Below are 20,650 nucleotides of genomic sequence, written 5' to 3'. Positions count from 1 at the left end.
GGGATGACATCGGGAATGTCCTAAAGCAGCATTCTTAAGAGAGGGGACACTTCTGAGCTGAGAGTCTGACACCCAAAGGAAGCATCCTGAGAAGCAAATGTATCAAAGACATAGAACCTAAGAAAGGTGTGGACTGGAGACTACGTGGCCGAATTGCACAGTTTTTCAGCAGAAGCACCACGGAGGACTGACAGAGAGAGTTGAATGGGCAGAGACTTTATACGGCACAGAGAGGGCAGCTTGCATGTAAGCCTGTGAGATAGCAGCGCGAAGCCATCAAGTCAGAGTCTGCTTGTTAGCTGACCAGCCCCTCTTGCTGAACCCATAGAGGACAAAAAAAAAAAAAAAAGGAATCCATTTTCCTGGTGGAGCTGGTACGAGCCACGTAAATCCGAAGAGCATGGACCACATCCAAGGAGGCTTCACCTGCTAAAAAGGTCTGGGGATTGGAAGGCCGGAACTGCAATTTCTTTGTTAATAATAATAATAATAATAATAATAATAGGATTTTAATACCTACCGGTAAATCCTTTTCTCTTAGTCCGTAGAGGATGCTGGGGATACCATAAGAACCATGGGGTATAGACGGGATCCGCAGGAGACATGGGCACTTTAAGACTTTGAATGAATGTGAACTGGCTCCTCCCTCTTTGCCCCTCCTCCAGACTCCAGTTATAGGAACTGTGCCCAGGGAGACGGACATTTCGAGGAAAGGATTTATTGTTAACTAAGGTGGGAAACATACCAGCTCACACCTCAAACACACCGTACAACATGGCATTTAACAGAAACTCCAGTCAACGGCAGGGCCGGATTAACAATGGGGCGGGTGGAGTTGCAGCTCCAGGCCCCCCCATCACAATAGGCCCACTACATCTGCATTGCTGCTGCTGCAGCAAGGAAATAAATTTCCCTGCTACAGCAGCTTGCCAGTGACAGTGTGAAGCACCGCCCCTGTAGCTGGTACTAGTAGTACATTGACTCATACTGCCGACCGAGTGGCTCCAAATGCCAGCGGGTACTCACAGGGAATAAAGGAACTCGGCAGGGGGCGGAGCTATGCGGGACTCAGGCTGCCAGGGCTTGCTGCTGCACATGGCTGGAGTAGAGGAGATCTGCCTGCTGCACACAGTGCACAACATCCAGGGCTGACCCAGCCATTGACACTGCATTGGTCTCTGCTGTAGTGTAAGGTAAAGAGTGAGTGGAAGGAATTGTATGTGACTTGTGTATCTGTGTGTGTGTGTGTGTGTGTGTGTGTGTGTTACTTCCATGTTAACTTCTATAGTGTGTGTGTGTGTGTGTGTGTGTGTGTGTGTGTGTGTGTGTGTGTGTGTGTGTGTGTGTCTTGCATGTGAGCTTCTGCAGGGGATAGAGTTTAATATAGAGCATGAGTGAGGAAGTGTGTGAGTGTGATACAGTGCGGGGGGAGGGAGCGTGTGAGTGTGATACAGGGCAGGCTGCGGGGGGGAGGGAGTGTGTGAGTGTGATACAGAGCAAGCCTCGGAGGGAGGGAGTGTGTGAGTGTGATACAAGGCAGGCTGCGGGGGGGAGGTAGTGTGTGAGTGTGATACAGAGCAAGCCTCGGAGGGAGGGAGTGTGTGAGTGTGATACAGGGCAGGCTGCGGGGGGAGGGAGTGTGTGAGTGTGATACAGATCAGGCAGGGACGTGCAGTCAGGGGAGGCAGTGCCTCCCCTGTCATTAATGATTAACATAATAGAAAGAAGATACTTATGACACATATTTTGTGTTATAAGTATCATCTTTATATTATAGTAATAATTTTAGTACTCTAAATTGGTTTTGGAGGCACCAATAGCAGTGCCTCCCATTGCCAATTAGAACGGGATTAAGTGGGGGGCGGGGCCAAGCACTTGGGCTGGAAAAGCCCATTAAAAACTGTGGAGTAAGCGGCACTTCTATAAGTGCCTCGTTGACAGGGACATCAAGCCCATGTCAACGAGGCAGCTGTGATTGGACAGCGGATCCAGTGCTGGATCCGCTGTCCAATCACCCCTATATGCGGGGGCGGAAGTGGCGGGACCCGACGGTGACTGGAGGGCGGAAGCGGCGGGACCCGGCGGTGGCTGGCGGGCGGAAGTGGCAGAACCCGGCGGTGACTGGTCCTGACGGCAGTGATGTGCGTGCAGCGGCGCGGAGGACAGCGCACTCCCCTCTCCCTCCCAGCCAGCAGCAGCGGCCCAGACACCCAGCAGGTGAGACAGGGGCCGCTGGGCTGGGTATTGCACTGATTTCTTATATATATATATATATATATATATATATATATATATATATTTATTTTCAGTGCCTCCCCAGCCTATAACCTCACCGCACGTCACGTCCCCTCGGGGGGAGGGAGTGTGTGAGTGTGATACAGAGCAGGCCTCGGGGGGAGGGAGTGTGTGAGTGTGATACAGGGCAGACTGAGGGGGGAGGGAGTTTGTGAGTGTGATACAGAGCAGACTGCGGGGGGAGGGAGTTTGTGAGTGTGATACAGAACAGGCCTCGGGGGGAGGGAGTGTGTGAGTGTGATACAGAGCAGGCCTCGGGGGGAGGGAGTGTGTGAGTGTGATACAGGGCAGACTGCGGGGGGAGGGAGTTTGTGAGTGTGATACAGAGCAGGCTTTGGGGGGAGGGAGTGTGTGACTGTGATACAGGGCAGACTGCGGGGGGAGGGAGAGTGTGAGTGTTCTACAGGGAACAGGACAGGCTGCGGGGGGAGGGAGTGTGTGAGTGTGATACAGGGCAGGCTGCGGGGGGAGGGAGTGCATGAGTGTGATACAGAGCAGGCCTCGAGGGGAGGGAGTGTGTGAGTGTGATACAGCGCAGGCCACGGGGGCAAAGAGTGTGATAGAGGGCAGTTCGCGGGGGAATGGATTGTGTCAGTGTGATAGAACGCAGGCTGCGGGAGGAGGCAGTGTGTGGCCAATGTGTTTATTCTATTGAGGGCATTAAGTTTACCCCCCCCTTCCCCTTTGGGTCCAGTGTGTTTGTATTTTCCTGTCGGGTTCCAATATGTCTTGAGAATGACGACCAGCTCAGTGGTATGAATATGAAAGTATGCGGTTTTCTCATAACTGGAGATTCCTTATGGAGATGTAAAATTAAACAGTGGTTATACCATTTGTGTATTGGTGAGTGCCCTTTTTTTTTTTTTAAACGGACTGCATGTGGTCACTGTTGGTGACATTACAGATGAGTCTGTGGGAGGAGTGCATATTGCTTTAATTAACTTTATATAAGCATGTATTTTACCCTGAAATTAGGATTGAGAATTAGCTTTTTTAAAACAAGACGGTCTCAGGAGATACGCCAATCACTGCGTGACTGTCTGCCTGTGACTGTGGCCAATCTCTATCACAGCACGACGCACTGCAGCTTATACTAACATGCTGCTCTATGCTATGGCTAATAGATTTCCACCACGTCTCCCTCCCCCCGTAGCTGCCAGTAAGTCAGCAGCTGCAGAGGCGTCTCTTCACGTCATCTGTGCGAGGGATCGGTAATGACATCACCAACACAAAGAGCAGGTGAAAAGGCGTCCAGCTCTAGCATGCGCACAGCGTCTATTCACCTAAGCAGAGCAGCGAGTGACAGGAGCCTCCCAACTGCCCCCCACTGCGGGATACTGCGACCTGCGGGTGGGACAGCGGTGCAGTCCCCAAAAAAGGGACTGTCCACAAAAATAGGGACAGTTAAGAGGTATGCTATATGCTGGGTCACCTTAGTGTTACCCCTGTTCTACCCTGTCCAGACGACGCCCTCTCTCCAACCCTACCCCCTCTAAATACCATTCCTGATATATCTTCTCAGTACAGCTAATGTTAAAAAAAAGTAAAGTCTTTTTCTTTATTTTTTTTACATACAGAATTAGTTAACACTTGACATCAATATGCGACCCGGACCTGTAGCTTCTTTCGTTGAGAGGTTTCAGATTGACGTCATCACTAAGCGTCATTTTTCATATTACGGTTATGTTAACAAGAGATGTTTCCCTTTGTTCATTACACTATTGATAAAGTGAAGAAGGTAGGGAGATTGAGGTTTTTCAAGGTAGGCATTAGTCACACACAACATGGCACAGGCCACACCCCCTGTGTAGACCACACCCTCACAACATCAACCACCCCTCCCACATTACTAGTCACATCCCCACTGCGTTTTCACATTCCCTGCGGCACCATAAAATAGGCCCTTCATAAATTTCAGCTCCAGTCCCATGTGAACCTTAATCTGGCACTGGTCAACGGCATGAACAACGTCAGCAACAGGCTGACCATAACATAACACAACCCGTGTGTAAACATAACTAATAACTGCAGATAGAGTCCGCACTGGGACGGGCGCCCAGAGAAAAGTATTTACCGGTAGGTATTAAAATCCTATTTTCTCATACGTCCTAGAGGATGCTGGGGACACCATAAGAACCATGGGGTTTATACCAAAGCTCTAGAACGGGCGGGAGAGTGCGGTGTATCTGCAGCACCGATTGACCAAACATGAGGTCCTCATCAGCCAGGGTATCAAACTTGTAAAATTTTGCAAAAGTGTTTGAACCCGACCAACTAGCTGCTCGGCAGAATTGTAATGCCGAGACTCCGCGGGCAGCCGCCCAGGATGAGCCCACTTTTCTGGTAGAGTGGGCCTTCACTGATTTCGGTAACGGCAATCCAGTCGTAGAATGAGCATGCTGAATCGTATTACAGATCTAGCATGCAATAGTCTGCTTGGAAGCAGGCATTCCAATCTTGTTGGCAGCATACAGGATAAACAGAGCTTCCATTTTCCTAAGTTGAGCCGTTCTGGCGACATCAATTTTCAAGGCCCTGACAACATCAAGAGATTTTGACTCCGCGAAGGCGTCAGTAGCCACTGGTACCACAATAGGCTGGTTCATGTGGAACAATGAAACCACCTTCCGCAGAAATTGTTGACGAGTCCCCAACTCCGCTCTATCTTCATGGAAGATTAAATAAGGACTCTTGTGAGACAAAGCCGCTAACTCAGACACCCGCCTTGCGGATGCTAAGGTCAGTAGCATGACCACTTTCCAAGTGAGAAATTTCAACTGAACCTTCTGTAAAGGTTCAAACCAATGTGATTGAAGAAAATGCAACACCACGTTAAGATCCCATGGTGCCACTGGGGGCACAAATGGAGGTTGGATGTGCAAAACTCCTTTCACAAAAGTCTGAACTTCTGGAAAGGAGGCTAATTGTTTTTGAAAGAAAACCGTTAAGGCCGAAATTTGTACTTTAATCGAGCCCAACTTTAGGCCAGCATCCACACCTGCTTGCAGGAAATGGAGGAAACGCCCTAGTTGAAATTCTTCCGTAGGAGCCTTCTTGGATTCACACCAAGACACATTTTCTCCAAATACGGTGATAATGTTTAGACGTTACTCCTTTCCTAGCCTGAAGAAGTGTGGGAATAACTTCACTGGGAATACCCTTTCGGGCTAGGATCCGGCATTCAACCGCCAAGCCGTCAAACGTAGCCGCGGTTAGTCGTGGCACACGCACGGCCCCTACTGTAACAGATCCTCTCGTAGAGGAAGAGGCCAGGGATCTCTTATGAGTAATTCCTGAAGATCTGGATACCAAGCCCTCCTTGGCCAGTCCGGAGCAATGAGGATCACCTGAACCTTTGTTCTTCTTATGATCTTTAGCACCTTTGAGTGGAAGCGGAGGAAACACGTACACCGACTGAAACACCCATGGTGTTACCACAGCGCGTCCACCGCTATTGCTTGAGGGTACAATATCTCTGAAGATTCTTGTTTAGGTGAGACGCCATCATGTCTATTTGAGGAATTCCCCAAAGACTTGTCACTAATGTGAAGACCTCTTGATGAAGACCCCACTCTCCTGGATGGAGATAGTGTTTGCTGAGGAAGTCTGCTTCCCAGTTGTCCACTCCTGGAATGAAGATTGCTGACAGAGCGCTTGAATGTCTTTCCGCCCAGCGGAGAACTTTTGTGGCCTCTGCCATTGCCGCCCTGCTCTTTGTTCCGCCCTGGCGGTTTATGTGCGCTACTGCTGTTATATTGTCTGATTGTATTAGGACGGCCGGTTGCGAAGAAGACGTTCCGCTTGAAGAAGGCCATTGTGAATGGCCCTTAACTCCAGAACGTTTATGTGTAGACAAACTTCCTGGCTTGACCATTTTCCTTGGAAGGTTTCCCCCTGTGTGACTGCTCCCCAGCCTCGGAGACTCACATCCGTGGTTACCAGGATCCAGTCCTGGATCCCGAACCTGTATCCCTCTAGCAGGTGAGAGCTGTGCAGCCACCACAGGAGTGAGATTCTGGTCTTGTAAGATAGAATTATTTTCCGGTGTGTATGCAGATGGGATCCGGACCACTTGTCCAATAGGTCCCACTGAAACACTCTGACATGGAATCTGTCAAACTGAATGGCCTCGTAGGCCGCCACCATCTTCCCCAGCAACTGAGTGCATTAATGAATTGATACTCTCGCTGGTTTCAGAATTTGTTTGACCAAACTCTGAATTTCCAGAGCCTTCTCTTCTGGAAGAAAAACTCTCTGTAATTCCGTGTCCAGAATCATTCCCAAAAACAACAGCCGCTTCGTCGGATTCAACTGTGACTTCGGCAGGTTTAGGAGCCAACCATGTTGTTGCAGAAATGTCAGGGAGAGCGCAATGTCCTGCTCCAGCTTGTCTTTGGATCTCGCCTTTATCAGGAGATCGTCCAGGTAAGGGATAATTGTGACTCCTTGCTTGCAAAGGAGAACCATCATTTCCGACATTACCTTGGTGAAAATCCTCGGAGCCGTGGACTATGACAATCCTGAGTAGCAAACCTCAGGTAAGCCTGATGCGGAGGATATATGGGGATGTGTAAGTAGGCATCCTGTATGTCGACCGACACCATGAAATCCCCTTCCTCGAGACTGGAGATCACTGCTCGGAGAGATTCCATCTTGAATTTGAATTTTCTTAGGTAAAGATTGAGGGACTTTAGGTTCAGAATTGGTCTGACCGAGCCGCCCGGCTTCGGAACCACAAACAGGCTTGAATAAAAGCCTTCTCCCTGTTGTGCCGGGGGAACCCTGACAATGACTTGATTCAGACACAACTTTTGTATTGCATCTCATACTACCTTCCTGGTCGGAAGAGAAGCTGGTAAGGCTGATTTGAAAAAACGTCGAGGGGGACGTCTTGAAACTCCAGTTTGTACTCCTGGGACACTATTTCTAAAATCCATGGGTCTAGGGCCAAACGAGCCCAGAATTGGCTGAAGAGCTTGAGACGTGCCCCCACCGGTGCGGACTCCCGCAGAGGAGCCCCAGCGTCATGCGGTGGATTTGGCAGAAGCCGGGGAGGACTTCTGCTCCTGAGAACCTGCCACGGTCGGAGATCTTTTACCTTTTCCTCTTCCTCTATTAGCAAGGAAGGAATAACCTCTGCCTTTTTGTATTTATTTGGCCGAAAGGACTGCATCTGAGAGTGGTTCGCTTTCTTTTGTTGTGGAGGAACATAAGGCAAAAATGACGACTTACCTGCGGTAGCCGTAGATACCAGCTCAGCGAGACCGTCACCAAACAATACACCACCTTTAAATGGTAGAGACTCCATAGCTTTCTTAGAGTCAGAATCAGCATTCCATTGATGAATCCACAATGCTCTCCTAGCTGAGACTGCCATGGCATTGGCCCTTGATCCCAAGAGGCAAATATCTCTCGCCACCTCCTTTAGGTAGGCTGCAGCGTCCCTGATATAACCCAGCGTTAGAAGGATGGTATCCCTATCCAGGGTATCTATATCAGATGACAAGTTATCTGCCCACTTTTCGATAGCACTACTCACCCACGCAGATGCAATAGCTGGTCTGAGTAGTGTACCTGTGGGGACGTAAATGGATTTTAGCGTATTTTCCTGTCAACGATCCGCAGGATCCTTAAGGCTGCCGTATCAGGACACGGTAAAGCCACCTTTTTAGACAACCGTGATAGTGCCCTGTCCACAATGGGAGGTGACTCCTACTTTTCTCTATCCCCAGAGGGGAACGGATACGCCATTTGAATCCTTTTGGGAATCAGAAACTTTTTGTCAGGATTTTCCCACATTTTTTCAAAAAGGGCATTCAGTTCATGAGAGGGAGTAAACGTTACCTCAGGTTACTTTCCCTTAAACATACAGACCCTAGTATCAGGAACAGCAGGGTCCTCGGAGTTATGCAACACGCCTTTATTGCCACAATCGTACTGAATGCTCTCTGCCAATTTTGGGTCTAATCTGGAATCACTATAGTCGACACTGGAGTCAGTGTCCGTGTCGGTATCCGTGTCTGCTAACTGAGCAAACAAACGTTTATGTGACCCCGAGGGGGTCTGGACCTGTGATAACACATGCTCCATAGATTTTTTTCCATACCTGGTTCTGAGACTCAGATTTATCTAATCTCTTATTAATAAGAGCCACATTAGCATTCAAAGCATTCAACACATTTACCCAGTCAGGAGTCGGCGGTGCCGACAGGGTTTCTGCCCCTAAAGGTGGGTACACACTAATAGATATATCTGCAGATCAATTGATCTGCAGATATATCTATGGACGGATCGGGCAGTGTGCTGTGCATACACACTGCCCGATCTGTCGGGGACTGACGTCATGAACTGGGCGGGCGTGTACACACGCCCGCCCAGTTCAGCTGTCAATCACCGCCGGCCGCCGCAGCATGTGTACGGGCGGTCGGCCGACCGTCCCGTACACACACAGCAACGCGCCAATATATCGGTAGATATATTGGCCGTCGGCTGTGCTGCGCGGCCGACGCGATACGTCTGTGAACGACGGAGTTCACAGACGTACCGGCCGTACACACTGGCCGACGGACCCGCGATATATCGGCCGTTCAAGAGAACGGCCGATATATCGACCAGTGTGTACGGGCCTTAACACAGTCGCCTCCTGGGAAGAGCACTCCGCCTCAGACATGCCGACACACCTGTACCGACACCCACAGACACACTGGGCCAAAAGGGGGACAGACCCACAGTAAAGCCTGTCAGAGAACACAGGGAGTTTGCCAGCTCACAACCCAGCGCCTGTCCCGGTTCTGAAACCTTAATATATAATGCCTCAGACCCTGCAGCACTTTATAATAACTTATTTAGGCACCAAATTTGCTGTGCCCCCCCCCCCCCCCCACACACACACTTTGCACCCTGTTACTTGTTATAGCAGTGGTGAGGAAGGACCAGCGTCTCTGCAGCTCTGGAGAGAAAATGGCGCCCATGAGAGCTGTGAAGGCTAAGCTCCGCCCCCTTCAGCCAGCTATTTTTTATACTAATAATGCTGGCGGGGGTAAGAATTTAGTGCCAAGGCACTCCAATTTTACTTTGCCAGCCTGAAAAGAGGATTTTTATGCTGCCCAGGGCGCCCCCCGCTTTGCACCCTGTAGTGCCGCTGTGTGTGGGAGCATGGCGCGCAGCGCGATCGCTGTGCGGTACCTCAGAAGCCGTCACTGAAGTTTTCTATCTTCTTCTACTCACCTGTCTTCTGACTTCTGGCTCTGCAAGGGGGTGACGGCGGGCTCTGGAAGTGAATCCCTAGGCGTATCTAGTGTTGCAAACCCTCAGGAACTAATGGTGTCCTGTAGCCAAGAAGCAGAGCCTTTAAACTCACTAGAAGTAGGTCTGACTTCTCTCCCCTAAGTCCCACGATGCAGGGAGACTGTTGCCAGCAGTGCTCCCTGAATATAAAAAAACCTAACATAGAGTCTTTTCCGAGAAACTCAGTAGAGCTAATCAGTGTGCATCCAGTCTGCCTGGGCACAGAGTCTAAACTGGAGTCTGGAGGAGGGGCATAGAGGGAGGAGCCAGTTCACACCCAAAGTCTTAAAGTGCCCATGTCTCCAGCGGATCCCGTCTATACCCCATGGTTCTTATGGTGTCCCCAGCATCCTCTAGGACGTATGAGAAAAATAAGATTTTACTCACCGGTAAATCTATTTCTCGTAGTGGATGCTGGGGACTCCGTAAGGACCATGGGGAATAATAGACGGGCTCCGCAGGAGACTGGGCACTCTAAGAAAGATTTAGTACTACTGGTGTGCACTGGCTCCTCCCTCTATGCCCCTCCTCCAGACCTCAGTTAAGGAAACTGTGCCCGGAAGAGCTGACATTACAAGGAAAGGATTTTGGAATCCAGGGTAAGACTCATATCAGCCACACCAATCACACCGTATAACTTGTGATAACATACCCCGTCAACAGTATGAACAACAACAGAGCATCAGACAAACCTGATGCAACCATAACATAACCCTTATTTAAGCAATAACTATATACAAGTATTGCAGAAGAAGTCCGCACTTGGGACGGGCGCCCAGCATCCACTACGGACTACGAGAAATAGATTTACCGGTGAGTAAAATCTTATTTTCTCTAACGTCCTAGTGGATGCTGGGGACTCCGTAAGGACCATGGGGATTATACCAAAGCTCCCAAACGGGGCGGGAGAGTGCGGATGACTCTGCAGCACCGAATGAGCAAACACAAGGTCCTCCTCAGCCAGGGTATCAAACTTGTAGAACTTTGCAAAAGTGTTTGAACCCGACCAAGTAGCTGCTCGGCAAAGCTGTAATGCCGAGAGCCCTCGGGCAGCCGCCCAAGAAGAGCCCACCTTCCTTGTAGAATGGGCTTTTACTGATTTTGGAGGCGGCAAGCCAGCCGCAGAATGAGCCTGCTGAATCGTGTTACAGAACCAGCGAGCAATAGTTTGCTTTGAAGCAGGAGCACCCAGCTTGTTGGATGCATACAGGATAAACAGCGAGTCAGTTTTCCTGACTCCAGCCGTTCTGGCTACATAAATCTTCAAAGCCTTGACTACATCTAGTAACTTGGAATCCTCCAAGTCACGAGTAGCCGCAGGCACCACAATAGGTTGGTTCAAATGAAAAGATGACACCACCTTTGGCAGAAATTGCGGACGAGTCCGTAATCCTGCCCTGTCCATATGGAAAACCAGATAGGGGCTTTTACATGACAAAGCCGCCAATTCTGACACACGCCTAGCCGAAGCAAAGGCCAATAGCATGACCACTTTCCACGTGAGATATTTTAACTCCAAGGTCTTAAGCGGCTCAAACCAGTGAGATTTCAGGAAACTCAACACCACGTTAAGATCCCAAGGTGCCACTGGTGGCACAAAAGGGGGCTGAATATGCAGCACTCCCTTTACAAACGTCTGAACTTCAGGTAGAGAAGCTAGTTTTTTATGAAAATGGATAGGGCCGAAATCTGAACCTTAATGGACCCCAATTCTAGGCCCAAAGTCACTCCCGACTGTAGGAAGTGAAGGAAACGGCCCAGCTGGAATTCCCTCTGTAGAGGCATTCCTGGCCTCACACCCAGCAACATATTTTCGCCGTATACGGTGATAATGTTTAGCCGTCACGTCCTTCCTAGCCTTTATCAGCGTAGGAATAACCTCATCCGGAATCCCTTTTTTCTACTAGGATCCGGCGTTCAACCGCCATGCCGTCAAACGCAGCTGCGGTAAGTCTTGGAACATACAAGGTCCCTGCTGCAACAGATCCTGCCCTAGAGGCAGAGGCCATGGGTCCTCTGTGAGCATTTCTTGCAGCTCTGGATACCAAGTCCTTCTTGGCCAATCCGGAACAATGAGTATTGTTCTCACTCCTCTTTTCCTTATGATTCTCAGCACCTTGGGTAAGAGAGGAAGAGGAGGAAACACATAAACCGACTGGAACATCCACGGTGTCACCAGTGCGTCTACAGCTATCGCCTGAGAGTCTTTTGACCTGGCGCAATACCTCTGTAGCTTTTTGTTGAGGCGGGATGCCATCATGTCCACCTGTGGCAGTTCCCACCAACCTACAATCTGCGCGAAGACTTCTTGATGAAGTCCCCCCTCTCCCGGGTGGAGGTCGTGCCTGCTGAGGAAGTCTGCTTCCCAGTTGTCCACTCCCGGAATGAACACTGCTGACAGTGCTCGTACGTGATTCTCCGCCCATCGAAGAATTCTGGTGGCTTCCGCCATCGCCACCCTGCTCCTTGTGCCGCCTTGGCGGTTTACATGAGCCACTGCAGTGATGTTGTCTGATTGGATCAGCACCGATTGGTTGCGAAGCAGGGTCTCCGCTTGACTTAGGGCGTTGTATATGGCCCTTAGTTCCAGGATATTGATGTGAAGGCAAGTCTCCTGACTTGACCACAGCCCTTGGAAACTTCTTCCCTGAGTGACTGCCCCCCACCCTCGGAGGCTTGCATCCGTGGTCACCAGGACCCAGTCCTGAATGCCGAACCTGCGGCCCTCGAGAAGGTGAGTACTCTGCAGCCACCACCGGAGAGACACTCTGGCCCCGGGGGATAGGGTGATTAACCGATGCATCTAAAGATGTGATCCGGACCACTTTGTCCAGTAAGTCCCATTAGAAGGTCCTCTCAAGGAACCTGCCGAAAGGAATGGCCTCGTATGATGCCACCATCCTTCCCAGGACTCGAGTGCAGTGATGCACTGACACCTGTTTTGGTATTAATAGATTCCTGACCAGTGTCACGAGCTCCTGAGCTCTCTCTATCGGGAGATAAACCCTTTTCTGGTCTGTGTCAAGGATCATGCCTACGAGAGGCAGATGAGCTGTAGGAACCAACTGCGACTTTGGAATATATAGAATCCAGCCGTGTTGCCGTTACACTTCCAGAGAAAGTGATACGCTGTTCAGCCACTGCTCTCTTGATCTCGCTTTTATGAGGAGATCGTCCAAGTACGTGATAATAGTGACACCTTGCTTCCGCAGGAGCACCATCATTTCCGCCATTACCTTGGTGAATATTCTCGGGGCCGTGGAGAGACCAAACGGCGTCTGAAATTGGTAATGACAATCCCGTACCGCAATTCTGAGGTACACCTGATGAGGTGGATAAATGGGGACATGAAGGTATGCCTCCTTTATGTCCCGAGTCACCATAAAATCTCCCCCTTTCAGGCTTGTAACGACCGCTCTTAGCGATTCCATCTTGAACTTGATCCTTTTCAGGTATATATTCAGGGATTTTAAATTCAATATGGGTCTGACCGAACCGTCTGGTTTCGGGACTACCACATGGTCGAATAATAACCCCCTCCTTGTCGAAGGAGGGGAACCTTGACCACCACCTGTTGAATCTACAATTTGTGAATTGCAGTTAACCCTGTTTCCCTCTCGTGGGGGGAAGCCGGCAGGGCCGTCAGTGAGGAGGCATCTTCTCAAAGTACAGCTTGTATCCCTGAGACACAATATCTATTGCCCAGGGACCTAACAGAGAGTGAACCCACTTGTTGCAGAACTTACGAAAGCGTGCCCCCACCGGGCCTAGCTCCGTCTGTGGAGCCCCAGCGACATGCGGTGGATTTTCATAGAGGCCGGGGAGGACTTCTGTTCCTGGGAACTAGCTGTGTTGTGCAGCTTCTTTCCTCTGGCCCCGCCTCTGGCAAGAAAGGACGCATCTCGGACTTTCTTGTTTCTTTGTTCGAAAAGCTGCATTTGATAATGACGTGCTTTCCTAGGCTGTGCAGGAATATAAGGCAAAATATCCGAATTACCAGCTATAGCCGTGGAGACCAGGTCCGAGAACCCTTCTCCACACAATCCTCAGCCTTCCATATGCCACTTAAGTTGGCATCATCTGTCCATTGCATATTCTACAGGACACGTCAAGCAGAAATCGACATAGCTTTGACTCTAGGACCCAGTATACTCATGTCTCTTTGGGCATGTTTGATTATATATATATCTCTTAAGACAGCATCTTTAATATATATACATATCTCTCTATATACATATCTCTCTCTCTATATATATATATATATATATATATACACATATACACACACACACACACACATACTAGGGTCTCAATTTCTGCTGATAAGGTACCTGTCCACGCCGCCCCAGCGCTATAAACCCATGCCGACACAATCGCCGGTCTGAGTAGTGTACCAGAATGTGCACGCTATCTGCAGGATCCCTGAGAATAGCTAGGGCTACCTTCTGGGCAAACGTGACACCCTAGGGGAAGATTCCCATCACATCCTGGCCATAGTGGGGAAGTATACTGCCTGAGAATTCTTTGTGGGAAGCTGCAGTCTCTTGTCTGGAGATTCCCGCTCTTTTTCCTCATGAGAGGAGGGAAATTTACCTCAGCTTTCTTCCCCTTAAACATGTGTAGCCTTGTGTCAGGGACAAATGAGTCATCAGTGATATGCAAGTCATCTTTTATTACAATAATCATATATTGAATACTTTTCTGCCATTTTGGCTGTAACTTTGCATTATCGTAGTCGACACTGGAGTCAAACTCTGTGTCGATATCAGTGTTTATTATTTTGGATAGTGAGCATTGTGAGACTCTGAAGGTCTCTGCGCCATAGGGACAGACATGGGTAGATTTCCTGTCTGTTCTCTAATCTTTTGTGCAATAAATTCACCTTAGCACTTACACATATCCAAACAGGTGTCGGCGTTGTCGACGGAGACACCCTCTCACACACATATTTGCTCTATCTCCTCCTTAGGGGAGACTTTTACCTCAGACATGTCGACACACACGTACCGACACACCACACACACAGGGGATGCTCTATTTGAAGACAGTTCCCCCATAAGGCCCTTTGGAGAGACAGAGAGTATGCCAGCACACACCCCAGCACTATATGACCCAGTAATCACACAGTAACTTAGTGTTAACCCAGTAGCTGCTGTATATATTGTTTTTACGCCAAATTTATGTGCCCCCCCTCTTTTTTTCACCCTCTTCTATCGTGCTTCTGCAGGGGAGAGCCTGGGGAGCTTCCTTTCAGCTGTGGAGAGAAAATGGCGCTGGTGAGTGCTGTGGAAGAAGCCCCGCCCCCTCAGCGGCGGGCATCTGTCCCACGATTTTGTGTAAAAATAATGGCGGGAGCTCATGCATATTACAGTGCCCAGCTGTATATATGCTGCTTTTTGCCAGGAGGTACTCAATTGCTGCCCAGGGCGCCCCCCCCTGCGCCCTGCACCCTACAGTGACCGGAGTGTGTGGGTTAGTGTGGGAGCAATGGCGCACAGCTGCAGTGCTGTGCGCTACCTCATATGAAGACAGGAGTATTCTGCCGCCGATTTTGACGTCTTCTTGCTTCAACCCGCCGGCTTCTGTCTTCTGGCTCTGCGAGGGGGACGGCGGCGCGGCTCCGGGAACGGACGACCAAGGTTAAGTTCCTGTGTTCGAGCCCTCTGGAGCTAATGGTGTCCAGTAGCCTAAGAAGCGCAACCTAGCCGCAGTTAGTAGGTTTGCTTCTCTCCCCTCAGTCCCACGTAGCAGAGAGTCTGTTGCCAACAGAAGCTCTCTGAAAATAAAAAACCTAATTAAAATACTTTCTTAATAGCAAGCTCAGGAGAGCTCACTAAAATGCACCCAGCTCCTTCCGGGCACAGATTCTAACTGAGGTCTAGAGGAGGGGCATAGAGGGAGGAGCCAGTGCACACCAGTAGTACTAAATCTTTCTTAGAGTGCCCAGTCTCCTGCGGAGCCCGTCTATTCCCCATGGTCCTTACGGAGTCCCCAGCATCCACTAGGACGTTAGAGAAATAATAATAATAATAATTTTATTTATATAGCGCTCTTTCTCCAACAGGACTCAAGGCGCTTGTTAAGAGGGTATCTGGTTACTAACTTGGGGAAGTAGTTGGCCTGGTTACGGAAAACAGCCCTGTCCGGATGAAAGACCAGAAAGGGGGAGCGACAGGAGAGCACCCCTAAATTAGGTACCCTCCGGGCAGAAGCAATGGCCAGAAGGAAAAGAGTTTTCTCCATCAGTCACCGGAGATCCACTGAGTTGAGGTTCAAATGGGGGCGATTGACGAGCCTGTAGAACAAACAACAAATCAAACGGAGCCACCACGGTTGAATGTGAAGGGCTCTCTGAAGGAAAGTTCGAACATCCGGCAGGGGAACGATTCTTCACTGGAACCAGACTAACAGAGCAGAGACATGCACTTTAAGCGCCAGGCAGAGTCAGAGATCCAATCGAGCCTGGAGAAAGGCAAGCACACTGAAAACTTGAAAAATCAGAGTGTCATAGCGTTTTGTAGAACACCACTAAAAGTAAGAGTGCTAAACTCTGTAGTAGATGCGGGCTGAGGCAGGCTTCCATGCATGGAGCATCATTTGAATCACAAAGCGGGAGAACCCTTGGATCTGAGGAGGGATGACTCAAGAGCCACGCCATCAAAGACAGACGGGCTAGGTACAGACAGGGATCCTTAGATAAATCTGGGTGCAGAGGAAGAGGGAATGGAATGTCTAAGGAGTGACTATGTAGATCGGTGAACCAATAGCGCCTGTGCCAGGCTGGCATTATCAACAGCACGGTGCCTCCTTTCTGCTTGAACTTGTGAAGAACTCTGGGAAGGGGGGATACCGGAAGAAAGAGGTACGCCAGATGGAAGGTCCATTTCACTGCCAGAGTGTCCATGAAGGCAACAGTGGGGTCTCTGGTCCTAGACCCGTAGACGGGAACTTTGTGGTTGTGTCCTGGGGCCATGATGTTCACATCTGGTAGGTCCTATTTGTCCAACAGGAGCTGTAAGATGTCTGGGTGTAGACTCCACTCTTCAGCGTGTATGTTGCGACGGCTGATGAAATCCGCCTCCAAGTTGAGGATTCCCGACCACGAGATGGCCGGGAGAACATGTTCAGCCCACCCGAGAATGTATGCAACTTCCTGCATTGCCAACAAACTGTGAATGCCTCCCTGATGATTGAGGTAGGCCATCACAGAGTCGTTGTCAGATTGGACTTGGACAGGCTTGCCGTGGAGAATATCCTGTGCCTGAGTGAGCGCTCTGTAAACAGCTTGAAGCTCCAGGACATTGATTGGCAAGCAACTCTTGGTGGGAGTTCAATGGCCCTGAAAGGAGTGTTGACCGTTACTGCACCACACCCGCGGAGGCTGGCATCCATGGTAAGGAGCACCCAATACGGAATCCAGAAGGGGCAACCCTTGTCAAAGAGTGATGTCTGTAGCCATCAGGATAGGGAGAAGTGAACTTCCGGAGAGAGAACAATTGTCTGGGACCTCATCAGATGAGAGAGTACTTGGTGCTGAAGAAGTCTGGAGTGGAATTGGCCGTATTCCACCATGTCGAAGGAGGAGACCATGGACTCCAAGATCTGCATTGCCAAGTGGATGGACACTCTGTGACTATGAAGTAACTTGGGTACTTGCGTTTGCAGTGTGGACATTTTGTCTGCTAGCAGGAAAATCCTCTGTACCCGAGAATCCAGGAGAGCTCCCAGATGCAACATCCTTTGAGAAGGAGCCAGGGGAGGACTTCTTCCAGTTGATGAGCCAGCCGTGTGTTTGCAGTTAGGCAATGGTCAGCTGAAGATGCCAGTGAAAGACCTCCAAGGAGTGTGCTAGAAGCAGCAGGTGTCCAGGTATGGGAGTATTCAGATCCCCTGACTGAGCTGGGCCGCCATAACTGCCATGATTTTGGTAAAGACCCGAGGAGCTGTAGAAAGACCAAAAGGCAGTGCCCGAAATTGGTAATATTGCAAAGGACAGCAAACCGGAGAAACCGTTGATGAGTGGGCTTACTAGGTACATGGAGGTAGGCATCATGAATGTTCAGAGACACCATAAAGTCCCTGAATTCCAATGCCATGACAATGGAGTGGAGGGTTTCCATACGAACCTGGATACTTGGATGAACTTGTTCAGTGACTTGAGATTGAGGATAGGTCGATGAGACCCATTGGGTTTCTGAACCAAGAAGAGAGTAGAGTAAAAACGCATTCCTCGCTGTACCAAACGGACAGGTATTACAACCCCTGACTGCAGTAGAGACTGAATGGCATTCTGGAAAGACAGGGCCTTGATCAGGTCTGTTAGAGAACCTATACAAAAGAACTTCTGGGGAGGGTGACTCAGGAATGTGAGAGCGTACCCGTGAAAGACCATTTCTCGTACCCAGGCATATGTGGTGGTCTGATGCCAGGAACCGAAAAAGTCGGCCTCCCATCCTGGGATCCCCCAGGAGGAGGCCTACACCTTCAAGAGGAGGGTTTGTCGTCAGACTTGCTAGCTAGACATCTAGCCGCCCAGGGATGTTTAGCACGGGTTTTGGAGGAAGACTGCTAGAGAAAAGATTGTCCTTTAGCTTTACCCTGTGGGCGTAAAGAACAAAAGGAAGTTGTCCTAGACTTTGGGGTAGTTGCTAAGAGCATAAAAGCAAATTTAGATGCTGCCAGAGTAGCCACTATCTTGTGCAATTCAAACAGAATGTCCCCAGCGAAGGGCAGGGATTTGAGTGCTTTCTTGAGTCTGTATCCGGTTTCCATGAGCGTAGCCAGAGGACCCGGTGGGCGACCACAGAGGTAGCAGACACCTTTGAAGCAAGGAGACCAGTATCAAAAGCCGCTTAACCTAAGTAAGAGGCTGCTTCCCTGATATGGGAGATGTGGGACAGCTGTTCCCTGGTAGCGTCAGAGGGGAGACTGTCTTCTAGGGCCTCTGCCAGCTTTTAACGGCCTTGGTCACCCATGCTGAGGCCATAGCTGGTCGTGTAATAACCCCTGTAAGAGAATAGACAGATTTGAGACTAGTTTACATTTTTCTATCTGTAGCTTCCTTCATCAAAGACGCAGACAGTATAGGCAAAGTAGATCTTCCAACTACGTGAGAATCCACAGTAGGGGAACCTCCCACTAAGCACATGGAGGGGTACTCCATGCTTCACGCAAGAGGTCAGTGAGCTGATCTGATTAAGAGAATTCAGCCTTATCAACCTTCTGGCGTTTGAATAAACCAGGTAAACACATGAGTGGAGTTGTGTTGGTGATTGCCTTACCTTTGAAAGCCAAATGTTTGTTGGCAGGTGAGCTTTAAACCAGACTGCTACTCTGGACCTGGTGCATTAGACATTGAGTGGCCTCTAATTGCACTCCTTACACTGCATGCCCAGAACGGAGGCACGCGATACTATCAGCACGGCCAAGACCACCACACTGTCAAGTGCCCACGTAAGAGCGAGATCATCGGGAGCACAGACAATCGCTGGTAACCAGTGAGCTGCTGAAACGGACCCGCTATCTGCTGACATTTAATAGCAGAAACCAGCACAGAATCGCAGCTCACATAGATGGACACCAGCCCTTTCTGTGATTAAATCAGAAGTGGATTCTTAGAAAGCCATCTTGCTTGAGCCCGGGTAAGAGACCGATTAAGTGTCATCAGTATATCTGGAATACATATCAAGTCCATATAACGAACCTTCACACGGCATATGAGGTCTGGTCAACCTCTATTATATGCACTTTATAATACAGAAGCTTGTGGAGGAGTAACAGCAACAACAGACTTAACCCTGTTAGGGAATATACCTTTCTGACCTATTCACAGATTTTTTTATATTTTATTTTTATGTCTGATGATTGATTTCATGTTATGAAAGTGTTTTTATGCATGATACTCATCAAATCTTTTATTGTTATGAATTTAATAAATTGTCTGTATTCTTAATGTCCAGGCTGTACAATTTGTAACCTTATATTCTATGTGGCGTCAGGTGTCTGTAGTGCGACTCCATTTTCTACATGGCGTTTGAATACCAGGGTTTTTGGTTTAGGAGCTGGTTCGTCCTCTTCTATTTATAGAATGGATTTGACGGTCCTCACTAGCGCAGGTACATCCAATGTAGAATGACGCTCCTCCTCACCTCAAGGGGGATTCAGGGAGAAAGACGCCTGTCTCATTTGCCTCCCCAGATGACACATTAGAATCCGAAAGCTGCGTAGACTGTGAGGATGGCACAGTACGCCTAGTTGCTTTATTTGCTAAGGGTCTGTCCCCTTGTAACATTTGTTGAAAGGCTGCAGAAGTTTCTGGACTGAGTTTGATAGAACTTCCACCCAGGGAGGATGCATGGGGGGGATTGGGAGAGCAGGCTGTAACAGCTGTGGCAATCCCATAGTGGGAGGCAGAGCGGGAGCCGATAAGTAAATGTATGAAAGTGTGAAACGTAAAGTATGACACCCAGGGTTGTAGGAGAAGTAGCGCTGGCGACCTTAGGACTGCCTAGCGCTGCTTGCTCTAAGTAGTAAAAAAGAAAAGAAATCATAAAAATAAAAGCTTGCGGGCTGCTTATAAGCACCCCCACTGTTAAAAAGGTGCATCCGGCTACTGCTGGCACCAAAACAAAACCGGCTAGCCCTGGCTTGGGGCGGGGTATAGGGGAGGAGGGACTGGAGCATCCTGGGATCTCCAACCACCTACACCCCAATGTCATCCCTATGGGTGCCTATGGATCCTAAAGAAGAAAAAAATACTTGTCTAAACATAAACCAAATATAACTCTGTATATTTGGGCGCAATAAATAGTTACAACCCCCCCCCCCCCCCAAATGATTGCCTATTATTGTGCTGCTCTTACCAATTATTTCACACAAAAAAAAAAAAATAGCATGAAAAGAAACCTTCATTTAGAACCAGTCCTACCAATTCACGAACAGCCAGTTATACAGGTTGAGTATCCCATATCCAAATATTCCGAAATACGGAATATTCCGAAATACGGAATTTTTTGAGTGAGAGTGAGATAGATAGTGAAACCTTTGTTTTCTGATGGCTCAATGTACA

At 49.2% G+C, this 20,650-nt stretch overlaps 1 protein-coding gene across 1 annotated transcript in view; it reads right to left on the bottom strand.

The window, feature by feature from the left end:
- CSRNP2 (cysteine and serine rich nuclear protein 2) overlaps positions 1-20,650 on the bottom strand; it is a 127,309-nt gene that overhangs the window by 15,341 nt on the left and 91,318 nt on the right. The gene's annotated exons all lie outside the window — the stretch shown is intronic.

The sequence above is a fragment of the Pseudophryne corroboree genome, chromosome 2 (genome assembly GCF_028390025.1).
Source record: "Pseudophryne corroboree isolate aPseCor3 chromosome 2, aPseCor3.hap2, whole genome shotgun sequence".
In the NCBI taxonomy this organism is placed as follows: domain Eukaryota; kingdom Metazoa; phylum Chordata; class Amphibia; order Anura; family Myobatrachidae; genus Pseudophryne; species Pseudophryne corroboree.
Note: the sequence above shows the minus strand (reverse complement) of the source record. Positions and strands in the feature narration are given on the sequence as shown.